This window comes from Eleutherodactylus coqui, chromosome 8 (genome assembly GCF_035609145.1).
Source record: "Eleutherodactylus coqui strain aEleCoq1 chromosome 8, aEleCoq1.hap1, whole genome shotgun sequence".
NCBI lineage: Eukaryota > Metazoa > Chordata > Amphibia > Anura > Eleutherodactylidae > Eleutherodactylus > Eleutherodactylus coqui.
Window position 1 is genome coordinate 189,982,482 of NC_089844.1, and position 15,863 is coordinate 189,998,344.

The following is a 15,863-nucleotide window of genomic DNA, read 5'->3' on the forward strand; positions in this document are numbered from 1 at the left end:
TACATAAATAAGTTTTAATCAAAGCATTTGGTGTAGGCTAGACACCAATACTGATGCTTTTATTGATGTTTTTATTGTAAATTTTGTATTATAAGGTGGAAATCCAGACCATCTTTTCTCTCTCCCACACAAGGAGCAGCGCCCGAGTAGGTGACGTCAGCGCACCACGTGACCATGCGTCATCTGACACGCACACGGGGGCGGGACGCCACAGGACGCTGGAGGAGGCATGGGACGGCGCGGACACCTAGGAATAAGGTAATTACTATTTTTATTTATAAATGGAGTGTTTTTAACACGGTTGAAGCATGTACTTGACAAAGTCCTTTCTATAAGGACGAAACGTGTTGTACGGAATAAATTTATGTTAATGGTATTAGCGACATCGGAGTGGTTCCTGAGCGCGGGTCCAGATTTTATCCTTTGCCTAAACACTTCAAGCGGCTCTCCACAGGAGAGACGGAGGACTACGCACCCTCTCCTGCTGACTAGCCCGGCAGGATACAAGGGAACAACCGATACTTTCTGAAGGTCTTTCCGGATAAGGGGTGTCAGTGGAGATCATCCAGGAAGGGATCTCCATTGTACACCGGGTAAGTTCATTACCTATACATATAAGAGCATAATATAGGAACGACATACCCGTAACTCCGGAGCGCTACCCTAATTTTTACTACTTGACCAAAATCTATATAGGAATGGTTCTTTACTATTGGGGCTTATTCAGACGAGCATTTCCAATTTCTTTGAAAATCAGACCAATTTTTATCCGTATTGCACCTGTATGCATTGCATATATCCATTTTTTACTTCCCTGTGTCATCCCTTTTTTGTTGCTTGCATGAAATAAAAAATGGAATGCGGTTTAATTTTTGCCCTAGCATTGCTTACCAATGATCAGGGAAAAACTAAGTTCATGCATGTATCATCCATGTGTACTAATATGGAAGAACAGCACTAGGGATGAGCGAGTATACTCGCTAAAGCACTACTCGCTCGAGTAATGTGCTTTAGCCGAGTATCTCACTGCTCGTCCCTGAAGATTCGGGGGCCGCCGCGGGGCGGGGAGAGCGGGGAGGAACGGAGGGGAGATCTCTCTCTCCCTCTCTCCTGCCCGCTCTCCCCTGCTCCCCGCCACAACTCACCTGTCAGCTGCAGCGGCTCCCGAATCTTCAGGGACGAGCAGGGAGATACTCGGCTAAAGCACATTACTCGAGCGAGTAGTGCTTTAGCGAGTATACTCGCTCATCCCTAAACAGCACCTTTATCCCTTGCCCCTTAGCTAGCCCCCCATCTACCACCACCCGCTAAGTTGGTCTCCTACGCCATCTTGGACATGTCTTTATTCCTCCATTAAAAAGAGGGGAGCCTGGGGGAAAGGGAAAGAAGGTAGCACCTTTGTCTGGCCATCCTCTCCCTATCTAAACCATCTAGCTCCTTGTGCCTGCTTTCACCATCCTTATGGAGGGTTATGTGTTCTGTCCCAAGCCCCAAAACTGATCAAAAGGGGCAGGGGTTTGGATCACCCTGAACAAAAGAGGCCGCCTGTTATACCCTTGGAAGGCAGTCACCAAATTCATACATATCTGGGGCTAGGAACGTAACTAAAGACTCAGGGGCCCAGGTGCAAAAGTTCAGCTGGGGCCCCCCTTCCTGTACCCATACCTAAACTGTGCAGCATACAGCTGCAAAATGCATATTATGCGTGCGTTGTACGTGCATTTGATAAGTGGTAATTCGCTGGCAATCAAATACATTGTCATATGCAGTTCTGCTCCTATTTGCGAGTAGGTCTGGCGTAATATTCGAACGCTAAAAAGAGCGCAGCCTGTTCTATTATGCAGTGTATTACGCACAACAGAGCCCATTATTCTTTATTGACGCATAATCAACACCGTCCACATGTAATTACATTGCGTAGCGATGGCACAGGAAATAAAAACTAAACAAACAGGTGGACTGTGCATAACAGCGTGCATGGGATAATCTCTCATTCGAAGTACAACTTTGCTGTGATACGTAGCGAGAGGGCAGGTCACCGGTGGCTCCACAGCGGTAAAATGCTGCGCAACCCGCGCAGTGGTTTCCGCTTGCGGCCAAGTGAGCCCAGCATTGGGTTGTGTTCATGTTTTTTGTTTAATTTTTGAACCACATTTAGGGGAAAAAAAAGACACATAAAAAACTGCAGGTGGTTGGTTGTGGGGGTTAATCTACATGCAGGTTTTTGATGCATATTTACTTGTGTGTTAAGTGTGCAATTTTATATACTGGAGATACCCAGGTTATACTAGCATGATCCATATCATTATATACTGGGAGATGTGTACATCTCCTGTATACGGTGATATCAACCATGCTGGTGTAGGGCCGGGTTCACATCTGTATTGGAACCACCTGTCGGAGATTCTGCCACAGATCGGCTAAAAATACTGGAATTTGCATGGGTGTTGCATGCAGCACTTTTACTTCCATCCCCAAGCCAACCAGCTGCGTGGAAAGCAGACGAACCCCATTATGGTTAATGGGGTCTGTCTTACGCGGTTTGGCTCCGTCCAGAGACAGACACATTTGTCTGCAGGAATTCCCCTTTCCAGCTCCCTGAATGGAGCAGAAATTGGAATCGCAAACATACCGTATATAGTGATATGGAGCATGCTGATGTAGCCTGCGTATCTCCTGTATATAATTATATATCTACAGCTGGTATAAGTTACACATCTCCTGTATTTAGTGATATACTAGGTTATACCACCATGGTCTATATCACTAAATATAGGATATATAGTAGGGGGATCGCAGGGTATATGGGGAAAAAATTCCTTGCAATATCTTTTGGAGGACCCTCCTAAAATTTGCCAATTGGTAAGAAAATGAGGTTCCCAAAGTTTCAGATCAGTTGGATAATATTAATAAGTGCCTCGTCAACCTTAAAGGGGTTGTCCCGCGCCGAAACGTTTTTTTTTTTTTTTCAATAGGCCCCCCGTTCGGCGCGAGACAACCCCGATGCAGGGGTAAAAAAAAAACAACGGATAGTACTTACCCGAATCCCCGCGCTGCGGCGACTTCTTGCTTACCTTGCTAAGATGGCCACCGGGATCTTCACCCACAGTGGACTGCAGGTCTTCTCCCATGGTGCACCGTGGGCTCTGTGCGTTCCATTGCCGATTCCAGCCTCCTGATTGGCTGGAATCGGCACACGTGACGGGGCGGAGCTACGAGGAGCAGCTCTCCGGCACGAGCGGCCCCATTCAGAAGGGAGAAGACCGGACTGCGCAAGCACGTCTAATCGGGAGATTAGACGCTGAAATTAGACGGCACCATGGAGACGGGGACGCTAGCAACGGAGCAGGTAAGTGAATAACTTCTGTATGGCACATATTTCATGCACGATGTATATTACAAAGTGCATTAATATGGCCATACAGAAGTGTATACCCCCACTTGCTTTCGCGGGACAACCCCTTTAAAGTTATGACTTTGGGGCATTTTTGTTAAAAAAATTGGTACTTCTATAAAACTAAAACTATTCATCCTAGAAACTTGACGATGGTCTCATTTTATTGATAATGTTCTTGCTTGCAAATATAACTTCAAACACTTTTGGGTGAGACTTCCAGATTTGAAGATATTAGGCAATTTTCCAGGTCTCCATATGTTAGTCTCCATTCTGTTAGTCACTATGCAAGTTTTTGTAGATATTTTTGAATACTCTCTCTTCCCTAGTGTTAGCTATCCCTCCTAGCTTTGTGTCATCAGCAAATTTAATCAGTTTCCCATCAATTCCCTCCTCCAGATCATTTATAAAAATGTTGAACAACACTGGGCCTAGGACAGAGCCTTGTGGTATCCCACTTGATACATTCTTCCACTTGGATGTGCAGCCATTTATGACCACTCTTTGAGTATGATCACTTAGCCAGTTGTGAATCCACCTAACAGTTGCCTTGTCAATCCCATATTTGGTCATTTTTTCAATAAGTATGGTATGAGATACTTTGTCAAATGCTTTACTAAGGTCGAGAAAAACTATATCCACTGCATTTCCCTTATCAACCAGTCAGTGATACTATCATAGAAGGAAATTAGATTTGTCTGGCATGACTTGTTTGTTACAAACCCATACAAACCTGACATTAAGCTACTTGTATACTGGAATCAACTTTTTGGACACCACTATAGAAATTTCAAACAATTCAATACAGAGATCCCTATACTGATAACCAATTGATCGGCCCACATACCTCAGATGGGACAGTTCCCAACCTAAACACATCAAAAAGTTCATCGTCTACAGCCAGGCCATTGGATACAACCGGATCTGCTCCAACCCAACAGACAAAGAGGAACATATTACCATCTTAAAAGGACGTTTTTAAATAGCGGCTACCATCCCACCTCAATTGATGACCAAATCACCAGAGCCACCAGGATACACAGGAATCAAGTACTCCGATACACAGAGAAGGAAATAAACAATTGTGTACCTCTAGTAGTGGCCTACAATGGGCAGCTAGAGTTACTAAGGAAAACCGCAAAGAAACTCAACCATACCCTACACAAGGATGACTGAAAACCATATTCCCGGCCCCCCCGCTTCTGTGTTACAGGCAACCTTGCGACAAAGAAGTAGACTTAGACTTTCTTCTAAGTAGCTCATCAGAAGACAAGAAGCCGACACAAGATGAATTTGAGGACATCCCAGTAACCTATCAGGAAGAGGAGCCAAGTGTAAAGAAAATAAAGTATTCTCGCAGCAGTAAAGAAATTATCAAAAAGTTGTCAGAATTGTTGGATAGATGTAATATTTCAGACAGGTACGCAGTGCGAATTATATCAGCTACTGCAGAGTGAAATTTCATTAAGTGAAAATGTAGTGAATGGCTGCTATTTATGTGGTGCCCCACGGCAACCAAGACACAAGGTGCATGCTGAGAAGCTGACGGGGGTGGAGTTGTCACTTGTCATGGTGGCTCCACCAGACTCCTCCCCGGAGGGACGCATAGAACCTCGGCCAAGGCACCGCTTGGCCTTTTCCAGGCAATGCTAGGTGGCGGTTACCTGAATAAGTATAGTAAACTAGATGAGTTGTCATGTGTGATGCCATCGTTCCTTCACACCATTGATTGTCTGGCGGTAGAATAAAGAGGGTGCACACACATGCATTGAACTTGAAAACTCAATCACTGGGAACGAGCAGTGACCGGTGAACCTTACTGTACACTTGAAGACAATACAGCTTACTTGCGCATGCAGGAAAGACAGCTTTTCAGCAGACATTTAGAGAGGAGAACGCAAGATGAAACTAGGCCTACAGTCTAAGTTAACCCTTTACAATCCAATTATTTTTTCACATTCATTCTCCCCAGCTCCAAATAAATTGGAGCTGGTGAGAATGGATGAGAAAAAAATACATTTCACTGCACCCTCCTGAACTGATAGAGTTCAGGAGAGTGCAGGTGCTCACTGCACCGTGGAGGGGCCTGCTTACCTGTCCGGCGTCTTCCGCATTCTCCCTCTGCCTCCCGTCTCGGCGATCATGTGACCGCTGGGGTCAGGTGGCACCCAGCGGTCACATAATCGCCGGGCCGGGAGGCAGAAGGGAGAATGCGGAAGACGCCGGACAGGTGAGCAGGCCTCCCCTCCCCAACGGTGCAGGCTCCCAGCTCGGTGTTCATGTGACCGCTGGGGGTCAGGTGACACCGGCGGTCACATGATCGCCGGCCGAAATCTCCTGCATTATATAGCGCTAATTGAGCGCTACGTAATGTGTAAAGGAGAAGGCAGAAAGGGTTAAAAACCCTTTCTGCCTTCTCCTCGGGGGTCCTCGATGAGGACCAGTGCAGAAGTGTATCTGCATCGGATGTGTCTGACGATCGGGTGCAGATGCACTCCTGCACTGCAGTGTCGGGCCTGCCCCGACATCGGAGCTGTGGAGGGAAATTATGATGTTGGGGCAGGTCCGACATTGGATTGGAAAGGGTTAACTGTAATGCTCCACTCCTGGACACACACACTCCGGGACTCTGAATAACTCCGGAGGGGGGCACAGCACTCCGCGCATACTCAGTATTCTTGAAGTAGACTTTTCTTGCATCTTCTCACTATTATGTTTATGGTATGTGTTTTCTCCTGCAATTGAAGTCCACCCACCCTCCCGCTACTTTCATCTCTGCTTAAACTGCACCATTGCTATTTTCTTGCATCTTCTCACTATTATGTTTATGGTATGTGTTTCTTGCCTAGCTTGATTACTGGCCATATTTGTGCATCTCCCCCATATAGTATCATCCCCCACTTCTATGTCCAGCTTTTAGTGTGGAGGTGTTATTTATGTAAGCAAGCCATAAAACCTCTGGATGGGTCACTAGCCAGTTGCTTAACGAATCTCAATTGAACTAGTCCCTCCCAGGTGTTGGCTGTTGCTTGGTTTTTAAAAGTCATATCCCTTCACTGACACGCATGTGGCAGTGTACGCATGTGGTCCCTGTGATGAAGTGTGCCCATGATCAACTGTGACTTCTATGCAGTTTAACATGGCAGTTCAACAGGGCAAGAGACAGGTAGGCCACAAACTCTGCTTAAATGCTTTGCAATTGAAAAGCTATCGCTAATGCTGTCACCTCTTTTCTAAGCCTTGCTCTCAGTCTCAGAACTTCTTTCAAGTGCCCAACTCCGGGGCCTGCAGTTCTCCCATACCCCAAGACCAGATGACAGGCGTGGCGGAGGAGTAGGTGCTCTTCTCTCCCCGAAATGTATCTACCAGGTCATCCCCCCTGTACCCTCACTCACTTTTCCATCATTTGAGGTACATACGCTACGGCTTTTCTGCCCACTGTCCATGCGAGTAGCAGTTATCTACCGCCCCCCAGGTGCTCCTCGCCTGTTTTTGGACCACTTTGCTGCCTGGCTCCCCCACTTCCTATCCTGCGAAATCCCAACCCTCATCTTAGGTGATTTTAACATCCCCACTAATGACCCCAACTCCCCATTTGCCTCTCAGCTTCTTTTGCTCACCTCCTCCCTTGGTCTCTCTCAACTCACATCCTCTCCCACTCACAGGGATGGCAATACTTTGGATCTGGTCTTCCTCCGGCTCTGCTCTGCTTCCAACTTCACTAACTCCCTTCTCCCGCTCTAAGATCATAACCTCCTCTCTTTCTCTGTCATGCTCCCTAACATCTCTCCAGACCCACCTACCTACCGTACCTACAGGAACTTTGAGGCCATTCACACCCAAGACTTTGCTGAATCCCTACAGTCCTCTCTGTCCCCCATCTCTCTCCTCACCTGCCCCAACCTGGCTGCCGCTCACTACAACACCGCTCTCAAACATGCCCTGGATGAAGCGGCGCCCCCCAGGACCCGAGCCATCCGATGTAAAATGCAGCAACCCTGGCTCACGCCTCAAAAGCGCTTCATCCGGCGGTGCTCTAGAAGTGCTAAATGGCTGTGTAGGAAGTCACAAATATCCGCAGACTTTCTCCACTACAAATTCATGCTCAGAACTACAACCTTGCCCTCCATCATGCCAAACAAGTCTACTTCACCTCTTTCGTTTCCTCATTATCGCACAACCCTAAACGGCTCTTTGATACTTTTCACTCCCTTCTCAGCCCTAAACCGCAGCCCCCTGTGACGGATCTCAGTGCTGTTGAGTTGGCTGCCTACTTCAAAAAGAAAATTGATGACATCCGTCAATAAATAACTTCCCAATCCCAGACTAGCCCTAACCCAAGTCTTGTCAGCACTGCATCTAGCTCCTGATCAATGTCTGTACTCAGACCAACGACAGAGGAAGAAGTCTCCAAATTGCTCTTCTCTGCTCGCCTCACCACCTGCGCTAGCGACCTTCTCCCCTCATACCACCTCCGATCCCTCTTCCCCCTAGTGGTCATCTCCCATCTCACCACTATAGTCAAACTCTCTCTGACCTCTGGCATCTTTCCCTCTTCTTTCAAACACTCCATCATATCCCCACTGCTAAAGAAGCCGACTCTTGATGCGACTGATGCTGCCAACTACCAACCCATCTCAAATCTCCCCTACATCTCCAAACTACTAGAATGGCTGGTTTACTCCCGCCTTGTAAGCTATCTATCAGAGAACTCTCTCCTTGACCCCCTACAGTCTGGCTTCCGACCCCAACATTCAACAGAAACTGCCCTTACAAGGGTATCAAACGACCTACTGACAGCCAAATCGAGGGGCGATTACTCCCTACTAATCCTCCTCGACCTCTCCGCAGCATTTGACACTGTCGACCACAAACTCCTCCTCAGTATGCTTTGCTCCATCAGCCTAATGGACACTGCTCTCTCCTGGTTCTCCTCCTACTTGTCTGACTGCTTTTTCAGCGTCTCCTTTGCTGGCTCCACCTCTCCTTCTCTTCCCCTAGCTGTTGGGGTCCCCCAAGGCTCAGTCCTCGGCCCCCTCCTTTTCTCTATCTACACAGCCCCTGTTGGACAAACAATCAGGAGATTTGGCCTCCAATACCACCTCTATGCTGATGACACCCAGCTATACACCTTTTTCCGTGACATCTCTGCACCTTTCCTCCAAAACATCACCAACTGTCTGTCCGCTGTCTCTAACACTATGTCTTCTCTCTACCTAAAACTAAACCTCTCTAAAACTGACTTACTGGTGTTTCCTCCTTCCACTAACCGACCTCATCCTGACATCTCCATCTCAGTGTGTGGCGCCACCATAACTCCCAGACAGCATGCCCGCTGCCTTGGGGTCATATTCGACTCTGATCTCTCATTTACCCCCTACATCCAATCTCTCGCCCGAACATGTCAGCTGCACTTCAAGAACATCGCAAGAATCCACTCTCTTCTCACCGTAGACATGTTAAAAACGCTTATTGTTGCCCTCATCCACTCGCAGCTCGATTATTGCAACTCGTTGCTGATCGGCCTCCCCTACTCCAGACTCTACCCTCTTCAATCCATTCTGAATGCGGCAGCCAGGCTCCTATTCCTGTCCAGCAGCTACTCAGATACCTCTGCCCTGTGCCGATCACTGCACTGGCTGCCCGTTAAATACAGAATTCAATTTAAACTTACCACCTTCATCCACAAAGCCCTCCACAGCGCAGCGCCCCGCTATATTGCCTCCCTCATCTCAATCCATCTCCGCTCTGCTAACGAAACTAGACTGCGCACCCATCTAATTCAAACTTCTCACTCCCACCTCCAAGACTTCTCCAGAGCTGCACCGGTCCTCTGGAACGCACTACCAAAGGATACCCGGGCAATCCAGGACTCGAAAAACTTCAGGCGTGCTCTAAAAACGCACCTCTTCAGGGAGGCCTACCGCATTCCCTAAACAAACTCCTCTGTACGCAGCCTGATAACATGCTCCCTGACCTACTGACTGCAATCCCTGCTAGCCATCATTAACCGCTCCTGCAGTCATACTGATCCTACCGTCACAAGGCTAAATGTATGACCATTGTCTGTATATAGCATCCCTCACTCTCCACCTCGCCATACTGTGCACATCTCCAGCCATTTTACCTTCTGTATCACCCCATTACTTGTAGTATGTAAGCTCGTTGGAGCAGAACCCTCACCCCTATTGTTTCCATTAACTGATTACTATGTAACCGTGGTTCTGTAATTTTTGTACTTTTGTCTTTCTGTATTCCCGCTGTGTATTTGTATAGCGCTGTTGGCGCTATACAAATTAAGATTAGTATTATAGACTCTGCATGGCGGACTCCTTTACTTCTTTGACTCTTCAGAGGTGGTTCCAGGCATTGAGGGCATCAGGGTACCTTTGCCCATCTTCCATCACTTCATCACATGAGGGTTGAAGGTACCCTCATGTGGCTGGCACTCTCCCTCCTCTCTCAGTCGTTAAAGTAGAAGGACCCCACCTCACTCTCAATCACTCATATTTATAATGTAGAAACATCACATAGAATGTTAGAATTGGAAGGGACCTGAGCAGAGGAACCTCCAACACTCTGCTCAGTACAGGATTCACTAAATCATCCCAGACAGATATTTGTCCAGCCTCTGTTTGAAGACTTTCATTGAAGGAGAACTCACCATCTCCCAGAACTCACCTGTTCCACTCATTGATCACCCTCACTGTCAGAAAGTTTTTTCCTAATATCTAATTTGTGTCTCCTCCCTTTAAGTTTAATCCCATTACTTATAGTCTTTCCTTGTGCAAATGTGGATAGGGTTAATCCCTCTGCACTGTGACAAATATTTTTAGACCGCTATTAACCCCTTCATGACATGGCCTATTTTGGCGTTGAGGACCAAGCGATTTTTTGGTATTTTTCCATCTCCATTTTTCAAAAGCCATAACTTTTTTATTTTTCCGTGGACGTGGCCGTATAAGGGCTTGTTTTTTGCGTGGCGAACTGTAGTTTTTATCGATGCCAATTTTGGGTACATAGACTATATTGTAAAATTTTTTTTTTTTTTTTAATGATAGCAGAGAGAGAAAACGCATCAATTCTGCCATAGATTTTTTTATTTTTTTTTTACACCGTTAATCATGCAGCATAAATGAGACTTTCCATTTTTTCTGCAGACCGGTACGGTTACAACGATACCAAAATTCTAACATTTTTTTTAGGTTTTCCCACTTTTCTGCAATAAAAACCCTTTTTTTTGGAAATCTTTTTTCTATTCTAAATTGCTGCATTCAAAGTCACGTAACTTTTTTATTTTTTGATGTACAGAGCTCTATGAGGGCTTATTTTTTGCGAGACGAGCTGTAGATTTTATTGGTACCATTTTGGCGTACATAGGACTTTTTTTTTAGCGTTTTTTTTTCGGTGCACAGTCAAAAGCATGTGCAACTTATTGTACGCATCGTTACGGACGCGACAATACCAAATATGTGGGGTTTTATTTTTTTTTTACCTTTTTTTATGCTAATCTGAGAAAAAGCATAAAAAATTGTTTTTTTACTCTTTTTTTTTACATTTTTTTAATTCATTTTTTAAATCTTTCTTTTTTTTACACTGTTTGTGTCCCTCTGAGGGACTTTAATCACTGCCCTGATCATCGCTGTCATAAGGCATGGCAGAGCTACTGCTCTCCCATGCCTTATCGCTCATACAGCGATCTCAGGCATAACAATACAGGACGCCAGTGTCTGGCGTCCTGTTGCCATGGTGACAGGCCGGGCTCTCGCGATGACATCGCGGGTTCCGGCCGGAGACACAGAGGGAGCCGCGCTCCCGCTGTGAACTCTTTCCCTGCCGCGATCTACTTAGATCGCGGCAGGGAAGGGGTTAACAGTGGCGGGCGCATCTCTGATGTCCCCCCGCTGCTGCAGCGAGACGCCGGCTGTGACTGACAGCCGGCTCCCGCTGCGGGATAGCGCTGGATCACATATGATCCAGCGCTATCTCCAGGACGTAAGTTTACGCCCTGTTGCGGGAAGTACCCCGCTCCCAGGACGTAAACTTACGCCCTGCAGCGGGAATGGGTTAAATCTCCTCTCGGACAACTTTTGTGCAAGCTAAACATTCCCAGATCCTTTAACTGTTACTCATAGGACATGTTTTGCAGACCGCTCACCATCTTGGTAACTCTTTTCTGAACTTGCTCCAGTTTGTCTATGTCTTTTTTAAAGTGGGGTGCCCAGATCTGGACACAGTATTCCAGGTGAGTTCTGACTAAGGGAGAGTAGAGAGGGTTAATTACTTCACGTGATCTAGTCTCTATGCTTCTCTTTATACATCCCAGAATTATATTTTTCCTTTTTGGCTGCTGCATCACATTGTTGACTCATGTTCAGTCTATGATCTATTAGTATACCCAAGTCTTTTTCACATGTGCTGCTTCTTAGCCCAATTCCTCCCAGTCTGGATGTGCTTTTTTCATTTTACTTGCCCAGATGTAGGACTTTGCATTTTTCCTTGTTAAATACCATTCTGTTAGTTGCCGCCCACTGTTCAAGCTTTTCTAGATCTTTTTGAATACTCTCTCTCTCTCTCTTCCCTAGTGTTAGCTATCCCTCCTAGCTTTGTGTCATCAGCAAATTTGATCAGTTTCCCATGAATGTCCTCCTCCAGATCATTTATAAAAATGTTGAACAACACTGGGCCGAGGACAGAGCCTTGTGGTACCCCACCTGATACATTCTTCCACTTGGATGTGCAGCCATTTATGACCACTCTGAGTACGATCACTCAGCCAGTTGTGAATCCACCTAACATTTGCCTTGTCAATCCCATATTTGGTCATTTTTTTCAATAAGTATAGTATGAGATACTTTGTCAAATGCTTTACTAAGATCAAGATATACTATATCCACCGCATTTCCCTCATCACCCCAGTCAGTGTTACTATCATAGAAGGAAATTAGGTTAGTCTGGCATGACTTGTTTGTTACAAACCCATGCTGGCTCTGGTTAATTAGTAATTACTCCATTTTCATCCAAGTACTTGCATACCTCTCTGGGTATTCTAGTCCTCCAATTCTGTTTATTAATTAGTTGCCCTACTTTGAACCCCCTCAAGCACTGCAACATCTTTCCTGAGCACCAGTGTCCAGAACTGTACTCTCTATTCCATGTGAGGCCTGACAAGTGCCTTATATAGTGAAAGAATAATGTTCTCCTCCCCCGCCCCTATGCCTCTTTTAACCCCTTAATGACGCGGCCCCTTTTTTTTTTCTATTTTCATTTTTTCCTTCCCCTTTTAAAAAAAAAATCGTAACTCCTTTATTTATCCATCAACGTCGCTGTATAAAAGCCTGTTTTTTGCGGGACGAGTTGTATTTTTCAATGGTGCTATTTAAAGTACCATACAATGTACTGAAAAACTTTTAAAAAATTCTAATTGGAGTAAAATGAAAAAAAAAAACGACATTTCGCCATCTTTCAGTGCGTCTTGTTTCTACGGCGCACAAACTGCAACAAAAGCGTCATGATAACTTTATTCTATGGGTCAGTACGATTACCACAATACCAAACTTGTATAGGTTTTTTCTTACTATACTACATTTTTTTTTTCAAAGACATTTAATCTTTTTCAATTATTTTCTGCGGTCATTTTGTGCGTGCAATAACTTTTTTATTTTTCCGTCATTTTTTGCAAGACATCCTGTAGTTTCTGATAGTACCAATTTGGAATACATACGACTTTTTGATCGCTTTTTATTGCGTTTTTTCTGGGAGACAGGGTAACTAAAAAAGTGCATTTCTGGCATTCTTTTTTTTTTTTTTCGGAAAAATAATGCACTACTTTGATAGATCGGACTTTTACGGAAGCGGCGATACCAAATACATATTTTCATTTTATGATTTAGATTTTTTAATAATAGATATGGCAAAAGGAGGGTGATTTAAGCTTTTATAACTTTTTTTTTTCACAATTAGATAAACTTTAATTATTTTTTTTTCCTTTACTCTGAAGTCCCCCTGGGGGATTACAACCAGCGATGCTTTGATTGCTCCTGCAGTATGACGTAATGCTATAGCATTACGTCTTACTGCCATTTAACAGGCAGTCTATCAAGCTATAGAAGGCCCCCAGCTGCTATGACACCTGCACGGCTCCCCTAATCTCACTGCGGGGGGCCGTACGGGACCCCCGAACATAGTTCGGGGGATTTAAATGCCGCTGTCAGAATTGACATCGGCATTTAAATGGTTAATAGCCGCGATCGGCTATAGCCGATAGCAGCTATTGCCCGCGGGTGTCAGCTGCGACCTCTCTTCATACATACCCCGCTGCTCCATGACGTACCTATACATCATGGAGCGGGAAGGGGTTAATGCACTCCAAGACTTTACTTGCTTTTGCAGCAGCTGACTGGCATTGATTGTTCCAGGTAAGCCTACAGTCCACTATTACGCCCAGGTCTTTTTCCATATCACTTTTCCTTAGGAGTACCCCATTTAGTGTATATTGGTGACATCCGTTTCTCTTGCCCATGTGCATAGCCTTACATTGATCGATATTGAACTTCATTTACCATTTTTCTACCCAAGCCCCCACAGGTGGCACTTGTAACGATGGCTCTACGAGACTCCTCCCCAGAGGGACGCACGGAACCTCGGCCAAGGCACCGCTCAACCTCTTCCAGGCAACGCCGGGTGGCGTTTATTCGAATTAGTATAGTGGACTAGATAAGTTGTCACATTTGACAACACCATTCTTTTACACCGTTGATTCTCCGGCGGTAGAATAAAGAGCGTCCACACACACTCCTTAAACTTGAAAACTCAATCACTGGGATCGAGCAGTGACTGGTAAACTTTACTGTGTACTTGAAGACAATACAGCACGTGCAGGAAACACAGCTTTTCAGTAGACGGTCAGGGAGGAGAACACTAGATGTGCTTGTACAGATAACATCCCCTCTACATGTGTAACAATATACAGATAATATCACTCATATTTATACTGTCAATATTTATACTCTCAATCACTCATATTTATTAGGCCTAATTCCCACGGGCAGATTTCCACGGCGTTGCCCCGCAGCTATTAGGTTCTGTGGAACCACCATGGAATTCCGCACCGTGAAAGCACTAGTAATCACCTGCAGCATGTTGTATTTGCCGCAGGCGTACGCGCGGACGGCTTCCATTGCAGTCAATTGAAGCCGTCCGTCACGCTATCTTCCACTGTAGCACAGTCAAATTCCTAAAACGTGCCTGGTCCTTAAGGTACAAAACAGCCTGGTCCTTAAGGGGTTAAAAATAAAATAAATGATCCTGAAGAGCTTTCTTTTAGAACAACTAAAACCGCAGCACCCCAGGGATGACAATAAAGAATTTCTCAAATTGGGTTTAATTTTTTGGGGATGTACTACTGAAGAAGAAATTTCTTTCAGGGTATTCGGTGCCAATCATCATGCTAGGTTGATGGCCAAAGCCATTTATTAAATAAAAAATGTATATTTTTAGGGATCAGTTTCTTTTGAATGATGTGAAAAAGTATGGAATAGGCCAAATTTCTTTATTTTTAATATTTACGTGAAAGCCTGGTTTAATGCTCCCAAGACGGCTATGGCCCCCAACCAAGATTTGCAATAATTAAAATTGTTTATAAATTCTTTTTAAAAAATGATAGAGGAATCAGAAAAAGCAATAGGCTCATTTATAAATCACCTGTGGTATCTAAGTTCGGAACAAGAGGTATTTGGGGTTTTTGATGAAACTTTGAAGGAAGAAGTTAGGAAAAAGGGGGAACTACACTGTGAGAGGGCATTTCCCAACACAGGTCCAAAATGCTTCTAACTCCCCAAAACTCTGTCTTGTCTTTATGCTTTTTATGATTTATTGCTTGAATATTTGTATAGCAAATATCAATGTATGGAGTTGTGTGTTGGAAAAAGATCACATTTAGAGATAAGCGAGCATACTCGCTAACGCAAACTACTCGAGCGAGTAGTGCCTTATGCGAGTACCTGCCCGCTCGTCTCTAAAGATTCGGGTGCCGGCAGGGGGCGGGGGAGAGCGGGGAGAAACGGGTGGGGGGGAGGAGATTCTTGCAGATGAACATAGAACAGTACTATCATGCTGCCAGTTCAATGCTGTACTAAGAAAGGCAGTAACAGTAGCTGGTCTACAAAATGGCAGGTACATTAAATGGGTTCTGTCAGTAAAATGAAAAAAATGCATACTCACCTGCATCCTGCCCTGTATGGTTAAAACCTGTAAAAAGAAGAGTGAAAAAAAAAATAACTCTCCTAATCCCATTGTTGTTCTCCCTCCACTGTTTACCTACTGCGTGCAGGGTCAGCTCCAGCGGCTCCTCCTGCGCGCTCTCCCCGTCCTGGCCGCGTCTAACCTCTGTGGTCCACGGAGAGTTGACGGCGAGTGCGCATGCGCAGTCGCCGCTAACTCTCTGAGGACGGCAAAAGTTAGATGCGGC

At 45.3% G+C, this 15,863-nt stretch overlaps 1 protein-coding gene across 1 annotated transcript in view; it reads left to right on the forward strand.

Moving 5' to 3' along the window:
* The first annotated feature begins 239 nt into the window (after positions 1-239).
* TGFB1I1 (transforming growth factor beta 1 induced transcript 1) overlaps positions 240-15,863 on the forward strand; it is a 78,455-nt gene continuing 62,831 nt past the window's right edge. The window contains exon 1 of the mRNA XM_066577143.1: positions 240-258. The gene's annotated coding sequence lies outside the window, so the exon portion shown is untranslated. The remainder of the gene's footprint in view (positions 259-15,863) is intronic.